This window comes from Leopardus geoffroyi, chromosome A1 (assembly GCF_018350155.1).
Source record: "Leopardus geoffroyi isolate Oge1 chromosome A1, O.geoffroyi_Oge1_pat1.0, whole genome shotgun sequence".
In the NCBI taxonomy this organism is placed as follows: Eukaryota; Metazoa; Chordata; class Mammalia; order Carnivora; family Felidae; genus Leopardus; species Leopardus geoffroyi.
The window spans coordinates 32,237,465-32,247,992 of record NC_059326.1 but is presented as its reverse complement, the minus strand read 5'-3'; positions in this window follow the sequence as shown (position 1 = coordinate 32,247,992).

Below are 10,528 nucleotides of genomic sequence, written 5' to 3'. Positions count from 1 at the left end.
AATCTAGTGTTTGCCTCTTCAGAAAAAATGCATTTTAGTGGGGGTATTTTTTATGACACCCCATCATCATTCTCCTGTGACTGCTGCAGCCTTTTGTTCTGGGTTCCCTCAACAGTGAGAGGACCCACACTCTGCAGATCCACCTGACTTTCCACCAGAGTGCAGGTCCACGGGAGAGAATGGAACAGAGGAAGTGGTGCTTTCTCTCTTATCTTCTTGCTCATATCACTGTAGTAAATAACTAAAAGCTTCCACTCTCATTTTTTGTCTTGTTGCTTTAATCTGCTACTCCCACACTCGGCAGCTCAGGTCTCTCCCAGTTCAGAGGAGCTCTGACAAATTGGCACTGTGAACAAGATAGCCTATTAAGCACAATGCCATTCTGGAAGAGCAAAAAGCCTGAAGATCCTGCAGGGTTCCTTTGGGAGGGGATAGTGGAGTCTACAGGGCATTCTAGAGGGGTGCTAGCTAATTATTTGCAGGCATCTGAGGGTCCTGAGGCACTTCACCAATGTGTCTTGGGAAGTGGTCGTGGAACCCATGGGGCCCTTTGCCAGATGGCCAATGGGCCTGGCAGAGTGCTCAGTGGGACCATGGGCCATTCTTGGAGGATGCCAGTAGATTATTCATATAAATGTCTCAATTTCCAAGAGGATCTTTGGTCCTTTTCTTTAGCCCCCACATCCCAGGCTGAACTCACCTCAGGGTCAGATTAAAGATATAACAAGTTTTCAGAAAAAGATAAGGAAGCAATTCCCTAGTCACTGCTTTTGGTCCTCCAACAATGGTACCAGAGGTGGTCAATGGGGTCCCACAAGCTGGATGCTTCAAAGACATCCCTGGCGCCTGATAAACACCGTGCAGTGCAGCAAGTTAATGAAACTTTAGACAAGAAAAATAGTATACAGTCTATTAGGTTTGCTTCTGCCCCAAAGAGAATTAGGAGACTTAATTATATCCCCTTGCGAGGTAACATTGCTAAATGCTACCTGTTAGCTAACATTGCTAAAAGCTACCTAACAATGCTAAAGTCGGTGAGAGTCACGCATTGTGGGGCTGTTACCACTAGCCCACTGGTAAGAGTGTCTTCTGATCACAGATGAGGAGTAGCAGTAGCAGCATAAGAAAAACTGCCTTCCTGGTGCTGCCCTGCTCCAGGGAAGCTGGGGCTCCTGGCTGGAGCTCTGCCCAAACCTGCGCAAACCGCTTTGCACTTCCCCAGGAGTCCTAGCAAGTGGGACTCCACCTGCTCCCCGCCAGGCCTCTTCCACTCGACTTTCCATTCCTTCCCCATGCTCTTGACCAGATCCCGACAGGTGGTCTCTGTGACCTACAGGGATTCTGTTCACTCTGGGGATGGGTCAGAAGGCCCCAGTGGCTTTTGCCCTGACTTTTCAGCTTTCAGAAATAAAACTAGGAGAAAATCTAATGTCCTTAGGTCTCCAAGAGGGATCAGAGATTAAAACTCAAGAAAAAAGTTTTTAAAAATTGCACTTCCTGGGCTTTTTAGATACCAATGCACACAGGTAACTGTGATCCTTATAACCCCTGGGGCCAGAATGAGGGGAAAACAGGTAATACTCTCTGATTTGGATTTGAGGCCACAATCACACACAACTTTGCCCAAGTCCAGCTGTAGATAGGTCTCTTTAGAAGCCTACAAACTTCCATTGTTATTGTTCTTCTACACAACATGCCTTCTTTCTTTAGCTATGTTTACTTTTTTCTTTTTATCATTTGCATTGAGCAGGAGTGGGATAGTAATTTCTATATGAAAAGGTCATTGTAAGGCTCAAAATGATTTATAAGGAAGCTTTTAGTAAACTCTAAGAGAGTACACTTATTTATGTATTTTAATTAAGATACATTAAATTCTATGCTGATGAATAGTTTCTTTGCAAATAATAGCTGTATACTAAGTCCTAATCAGCCTTTTGTCTTAAGATAACACCTGCTACTCCTAATGTATGCTGTCTTGATTAACAGAAAAAAATACTTTGTACTGGTGTTCACTCCAGATTGTTTTGCTCTTTTCCATTTCTTTTGCTCTAGAAACTAAAAGAGTGCATTTAAAGCATCCTATATAAAATATTAAGTGGAAAAATATCAAAAAATGGCAAGCTGGTTATACACTAGCATACTTATAAAATCTGTTTTTTAATTGCCTTTATAGAGATACTTGGCTTTTTTATCAACACAATTAAATTCTAAGTACCCTGTGTTATATGTAAGTGATGAATCACTAAATTCTACACCTGAAATCAATTTTACCATATATGTTAACTAACTAGAATTTAAATAAAAAAATTGAAATTAAAAAATACTAAGTACCCCAATATATAAAAATGTTTGTGTCCTAAGAGCCAGAAGAATTGGATTCTTGCTTTAACCCTATCTAAAGGCACACATATGGTTTAAGCAAGCTGTATCAATTCTGAGCCTGTTTTCTCATCTGTGAAAAGAGGGATTGCATTATGTGACTTCTAACTAACTTCTAATTGGGATAATAATATACTTTTTATATATGTAAATTAAAGAATTACTGGAATTCAAACTTGTTAATACTGGATATTTTAATTTTTTATTGTGTAATATTCTAAGCCTAAAAGTAGTGGAGAGAATATAGCTATGATCCCCAATGTACAGCTCATGCAGCTTACACAGTTATCATTTTGTAGGCAATTTTATCTATACACCTTCTAGTTTATTTTTTTTTTCTTTTTTTAATGTTTATTTATTTTTGAGAGAGACAGAGACAGAATGTGAGTGGGTTAGGGGCAGAGAGAGAGGGAGACACAGAATCCAAAGCAGACTCCAGGCTCTGAGCTGTCAGCACATAACCCAACACGGGCCTTGAACTCACGAGCTGTGAGATCATGACCTGAGCCCGAGTCGGACGCTCAACCAACTGAGCCACCTAGGCGCCCCTACAGCTTCTAGTTTCTACCCTTCTTCTTGTTATATCACATTCCATACATCAAATAATTTTATCCATAAACACATTGATATATATCGAGAAAATATGCCATGATGCCATCACTCTCCCCAAAGATGAAGAATATTGACCTAGTTAAAAGTCAAACCAGTATTCAAATTCTTTTAATTTACCCATAAAGTTTTAAAATATATTTTATATTGGGGCACTTGGGTGACTCAATCTGTTAAGTGTCTGACTTCAGCTCAGGTCATGATCTCGTGGTTCATAGGTTTGAGCCCCTTGTCCAGCTCTGTGATGACAGCTCGGAGCCTGGAGCCTGCTTTGGATTCTGTGTCTCCCTCTCTCTATCTGTGTCTCCCATGCTTGTACTCTGTCTCAATCTCTCTCTCAAAAATAAATATTAAAAAATTTTTAATATATTTTATATTGTTTAATTTAGAACTTTGATTAGTTGCTATGTCCCTAAACTATATTTAATCTATAAATTTTCTCTCCCTGTCTCTTACTTGTTTAAGAAACTGGATAATTTACTCCCTAGAGTTACCTACAGTCTTAGTTTTATTGATTTCATTTCTAGATGTCATTTACTATGTGCTTATATACATTTCATTTCCTTTATTTTGATAAACAAACAAGTTTAAAATGAGATTCATATTTGGCCAATCAGATAAATCAGATATAGGTTCAGGTTCGAATTTCTGGCAAGACAACTTTATAGGTTGCCTTGTAATTGTGTCCATTTTGTGATCTTAATAGTCATTTAATTTTTTTTTTCTAGATCCATTATTTCACTAAAAGTTGCAAATGATGACATTCTTTCATTCCTTCATCATTACCTGGAATTTCTTTAAAAAGCCTATAGGGTAGGCAACACCTTACTTCTAGCATCTTAGGGTCTCCACTGGGCAAGAGAATTAAAAAAAACCCTAAGATATTAAGAGCACAAAAGCATACAGATTTTTATACGTTGATGGAAGCCCTCATTGGCAGATGAAGACTCAAGAAGTGGCTGGGCAATTATACACTCAATTGAAAAAAGAGACAATTATGGAAATATAACTAAAATATTTGAAGATAACTCCCTGTCTCTGGTGATAAGAATGTTTCTTTCTTGTTGATATAAGGAGAGTACATTTCACACTGAAGTTCTGTCTCCTGAAAGGGGAGGTCAGAGTCCTTCTTGCACCTGCTATTTTTTTTTTTTAAATTTTTTTTCAATGTTTTTTATTTATTTTTGGGACAGAGAGAGACAGAGCATGAATGGGGGAGGGGCAGAGAGAGAGGGAGACACAGAATCGGAAACAGGCTCCAGGCTCCGAGCCATCAGCCCAGAGCCCGACGCGGGGCTCGAACTCACGGACCGCGAGATCGTGACCTGGCTGAAGTCGGACGCTTAACCGACTGCGCCACCCAGGCGCCCCGCACCTGCTATTTTTTAAGCATATTTAGGGATGAGTCTGCCACCTTTCTAAGGTATTTCCCTTATCAGTTAGGGATTAAATGCTAGAGTTATCCCTTTATTTGCTAGCTTTCAAATTAACAAGATTTATTTTATGTTCTCCAACTTTATGCAATGATTTGTTGTCATTGGTGCTTCATTATCGTTATGAACTTATGATGTTAAATATATTTGATATTATATTTATAAGTACTTTAAAATTATTATTCTTGTGAGGCTTAAATTGTTTTCTCTTTGGGAAAAAGCAGCCTCCTCAATCTGGTTCTTGAATCCTTTGGGAATATTCTTTGTTATTTTTGGAAATCCCCTCAGTTTTTGGCATGACAAATCTTACCATATGTGCTGCCTGGAATATTCAACTAGAACTTTATTCAAGCATCCCTGACTCCTTTCTTTGAGGAGTGCTTCTCAAAGATCACAGTCCGAGCACTAGTGATGCTCATATTTACTAGCTTAACCCTGGTATCTAGTCCTTTTTATAAGAAAGGAAAAGTTAAGAGGAGCCAAGATGGTGGAATAGCATGGAAGTTTTTTTGCATCTCTCACCCATGAAATACAGCCAGATCAACACTAAACCATCCTGCACACCTAGAAAACTGATTGGAGGATTAACACAACAATCTGCACAAACTGAACCACAGAATTCAGCAGGTATGTGGTGCAGAGAGGTGAGCTTGGGAGTTAGAAGCCTCGGGAAGGGAGGTGATTTTGTGGATGGAGAGGGACAGAGACGGGGCGGGGGTAGAGAATACAGGAAAAGCATCCCTCCCCAAAAGCAGCTGGAGAGAAACTGGAAAACTGGAAACAGCCACAGGGAAAAACTAAAAAGGGAGAAAGGACAAAGGAGAAAGGAGAGGATTTAAATTCCATTAAGACTGTAAACAAGGGGAGCGCAAAGTCAAAGTCGCAACTCCGCACCTCAATACCTGGCAGTGCTCTGGTGGGAAGGGCGAGTGCCCAGGAGCAGAGTGGGGTCCGGGAGGTTCTCGGGACACACGGGGAAAAGCGGTTCCACTGCTGGAAGGACATTTGGTAGAGACTGTTGAAGCCAACTGATTCCAGCAGACCCCAGAAAATGGCCACATTCGCTGGTGCAGGAATCAGGTCATTAAGGGTGAAGCCTGGTGCCAGATGTGTGTTGTGATTTTCCATAATCCCTGAAACGCTGCTGCTACACTGTCTCGTGAACTTTTTCTGAGGCGGGCTGGTACCTGGCCAGACTCTCAGGGCACCGGCAGCAGCAGGGTCCAGCAAGTGTTCCTGGGTGCAGCTGGCATTTGGCCATTGCTCAGTGAGACCATCCCGCAGAGGCGCGGAACGGGTCAAAGCCACAGCCCTTCAGAAGTAAGGGGCTGGGGAAAACAGCCGCATCTCAGACAAAACTTGGGAAAGAGGTACTGCCTGGGGCCTGGTCACGGAGAGTGAAAAAGCGGGTAGTGGACGAAAGCTGAAGACAGAGCACTGATCAGGTAGAACAATGTTCGGATGCTAGAGACTAGTAGCTGGCTGACATCACTTTCACCACTCCCGTGCATGCACAAATGCATCTACGAGTGCCACAACACTACAACCCAGTAAGCTAGCAGCGCCATCTGGTGGAGAAAAGAGCCGTACACTGAGCCCCGCCCAACTGGGCCAACCTCCCTCTACAAGAACACAAGTCTCACCGCCTACTTAGCTTATGTACTATAAAGCACTTCAGAGTCTGACTTCTACAGGAAAATGAAGTAATTTCAGTCCTCTTCAATCTGTTTGCAGGTCCATCTATTCAATTTTCATTTTCTTTTATTTTTTTTCGCTTTTTTTTCTTGAATACAGAAAGAGGAAAAAAATCATTTTTATTATCAATTTTTATGAAAAATATTTTTCCTTAATTTTTTTTACTATATTTTTTACTTTTGCGTAATTTTTTTTCAAATTCTGTTTTACTTCCATCATTTTATTTTAGTGTACTTCAGTGTATTCAATTTTTCAAATTTTCAAATGATTTCCTTTATCTTTTTTTCTCTTGTTCATTTCTTTTCATTTTTCTGATGCAGAAAGCGAAAAGCTTCACTTTTACCATGAATTTCTATTAAAATATTTTTCTTTAACTTTTTCCTATATTTTTTGCTTTTATGTAATTTTTTTCAAATTCTATTTTACTGCCATAATTTTATTTTAGTCTACTACAGTGTATTCACTTTTTCAAATTTTCAAACGATTTCCTTTTTCTTTTTTCTTTCTTTTCTTTTTCTTGAATACAGAGAGAAAAAATTCATTTTTATTTTTCTTATTAAAATTATTTTTCTTTAATTTTTTTCTAATATAATCTTTAATTTTGTGTAAATTTATTCAAATTCTATTTTACTCCCATCATCTCATTTTGGTCTACTTCAGTGTATTCATTTTTTCAAATTATCAAATGATTTACTTCCCCCCCTTTTATTTCTCAAATGTGTCAAACGACTTTCAACACCCAAACCAAAACACACCTAGGATCTAGCATCATCTATACGATTTTGTGTGTGTGTGTGTTTTAATTTTTAATTTTAATATTTTTTTAATTTTAATATTTTTTAATTTTAATATTCTTTTAATTTTAGTATTTTTTTACTTTTAATTTTTCTACCTCATTAATTCCTTTTCTCCCTCCAAAATGACAAAATGAAGGAATTCACCACAAAGAAAGAACACGAAGAAATGACAACCAGAGATTTAACCAACACAGATAGGAGCAAGATGTCTGAACCACAATTTAGAATCACGATAAGAAGAATACTAGCTGGAGTCGAAAATAGATTAGAATCCCTTTCTGCAGAGATAAAAGAAGTAAAAAATAGCCAGAATGAAATTAAAAATGCTATAACTGAGCTGCAATCACAGATGGATGCAGCAGCAGAAAGGATGGACGAGGAAGAGCAGAGAATCAGCGATATAGAGGACAAACTCAGAATAATGAAGCAGAAAAAAGGAGGGAGATAAAGGGAAAAGAGCACAGCTTAAGAATTAGAGAAATCAATGGCTCATTAAAAAGGAACAACATCTTGGGGCGCCTGGGTGGCGCAATCGGTTAAGCGTCCGACTTCAGCCAGGTCATGATCTCGCGGTCCGTGAGTTTGAGCCCCGCGTCGGGCTCTGGGCTGATGGCTCAGAGCCTGGAGCCTGTTTCGGATTCTGTGTCTCCCTCTCTCTCTGCCCCTCCCCCGTTCATGCTCTGTCTCTCTCTGTCCCAAAAATAAATAAACGTTGAAAAAAAAATTAAAAAAAAAAGGAACAACATCAGAACCATAGGGGTCCCAGAAGAGGAAGAGACAGAAATAGGGGTAGAAGGGATTAGTGAGCAAATCATAGCAGAAAACTTTCCTAACCTGGGGAAAGACAGAGACATCAAAATCCAGGAAGCACAGAGAGCCCCCATTAGGTTCGACAAAAACCGACCATCAACAAGGCATATCATAGTCAAATTCACAAAATGCTCATGCAAGGAGAGAATCATGAAAGCAGCAAGGGAAAAAAAAGTCCCTAACCGACAAGGGAAGACAGATCAGGTTCAGAGCAGACCTATCCACAGAAACTTGGCAGGCCAGAAAGGAGCGGTGGGATATATTCAGTGTGCTGAATCAGAAAAATATGCAGCCAAGAATTCTTTATCCAGCAAGGCTATCATTCAAAATACAAGCAGAGATTAAAAAGTTTTCCACACAAACAAACAAAAAAAAGTTTTCCAGTTTTAGTTTTGTGACCGCTAAACCACCCCTGCAAGAAATTTTCAGGGGGACTCTCAGAGGGGAGAAAAGATGAAAATATAAATATTAAATAAATAAATAAATAAATAAATAAATGCCAAAAGCAACAAAAGATTAGAAAGGACCAGAGAACACCACCAGTAACTCCAACTCTTCAAGCATCATATGGCAATAAATTCGTATCCTTCAGTACTCACTCTAAACGTCAATGGACTCAATGCTCCAATCAAAAGACATAGGGTAACAGAACGGACAAGAAAACAAGATCCATCTATATGCTGTTTACAAGAGACCCACTTTAGACCTCAAGGCACCTTCAGATTAAAAATAAGGGGATGGAGAACCATCTATCATGCTAATGGTCAACAAAAGAAAGCTGGAGTAGCCATACTTCTATCAGACAATTTAGACTTTAAAATAAAGACTGTATCAAGACATGCAGAAGGGCATTATATCATAATCAAGGGGTCTACCACCAAGAAGACCTAACAATTATAAACATTTATGCACCAAATGTGAGAGCTCCCAAATATATAAATCAATTAACCACAAACATAAAGAAACTCATCAATAGTAATACCATAATAATAGAAGACTTCAACACCCACTCACAGCAATGGACAGATCATCTAATCAAAAAATCAACAAGGAAACAATGGCTTTGAATGACACACTGGACCAGATGGACTTCACAGATGTATTCAGAACATTTCATCCTAAAGAAGAATACACATTCTTCTCCAGTGCACATGGAACATTCTCCAGAATAGACCATGCAATGGCACACAAATCAGCCCTAAGTAAGTACAAAAAGATCTAGATCAGACCGTGCATATTTTCAGAGCACAACGCTATGAAACTTGAAATCAACCACAAGAAAAAATTTGGAAAGGTAACAAATACTTGGAGAATAAAGAACATCCTACTAAAGAATGAATGGGCCAACCAAGAAGTTAAAGAGGAAATTAAAGAGTATATGAAAGCCAATGAAAAGGATAACACCACAACCCAAAACCTCTGGGACGCAGCAAAGGTGGTCATAAGAGGAAAGTATACAGCAATCCAGGCCTTCCTAAAGAAAAAAGAAAGATCTCAGATACACAACCTAACCTTATGCCTTAAGGAGCTGGAAAAAAGAACAGCAAATAAAACCCAAAAACAGCAGAAGACAGAAAATAATACTGATTAGAGCAGAAATTAATTCTATAGACACCAAAAAAATTAGTAGAACAGATCAACAAAACCAGAAGCTGGTTCTTTGAAAGAATTAACAAAATTGATAAAACACTAGCCAGTTTCATCAAGAAGAAAAAGGAAAGGACCTAAATAAATAAAATCAATAATAAAAGAGGAGAGATCACAACCAACACAGCAGAAATAAAAACAATAATAAGAGAATATTGTGAGCAATTACATGCCAATAAAATGGGCCATCTGGAAGAAATGGACAAATTCCTAGAAATATATACACTACCAAAACTGAAACAGGAAGAAATAGAAAATTTGAACAGACCCATACCCAGTAAGGAAGTCGAATTAGTAGTCAACAATCTGCCAAAAAACAAGAGTCCAGTGCCAGATGGCTTTCCAGGCGAATTCTACCAAACATTTAAGGAAGAGTTAACACCTATTCTCTTGAAACTGTTCCAAAAAATAGCAATGAAAGGAAAACTTCCAAACTCTTTCTGTTAGCCAGCATTGCCTTGATTCCAAAACCAGATAGAGACCCCACTAAAAAGGAGAACTATAGACCAATTTCCCTGAGGAACATGGATGCAAAAATCCTCAACAAGATATTAGCCAACTGGCTCCAACAATGCATTAAAAAAATTATTCACCACAACCAAGTGGGATTTATACCTCGGATGCAGGGCTGGTTCAATATCCACAAAACAAATAATGTGATTGATCACATCAATAAAAGAAAGGACAAGAACCATATGATCCTCTCAATAGGTGCAGAGAAAGCATTTGAAAAATACAGCATCCTTTCTTAATAAAACCCTTAAGAAAGTAGGGATAGAAGGAGCATACCTAGAGATCATAAAAGCCATATATGAACAACCCAATGGTAATATCATCCTCAATGGGGAGAAACTAAGAGCTTTCCCCTTAAGGTCAGGAACAAGACTGGGATGTCCACTCTCGCCACTATTATTCAACATAGTATTGGAAGTCGTAGCCTCTGCAATCAGTCAACACAAAGAAATCAAAGGTATCCCAATATGCCAGGAGGAGGTCAAACTTTCACTCTTCTCAGATGACATGATACTCTATGTGGAAAATCCAAAAGATTCTACCAAAAAACTGCTAGAATTGATTCATGAATTCAGCAAAGTTGCAGGATATAAAATCAATGCACAGAAATCGGTTGCATTCCTACATACCGACAATGAAGCGACA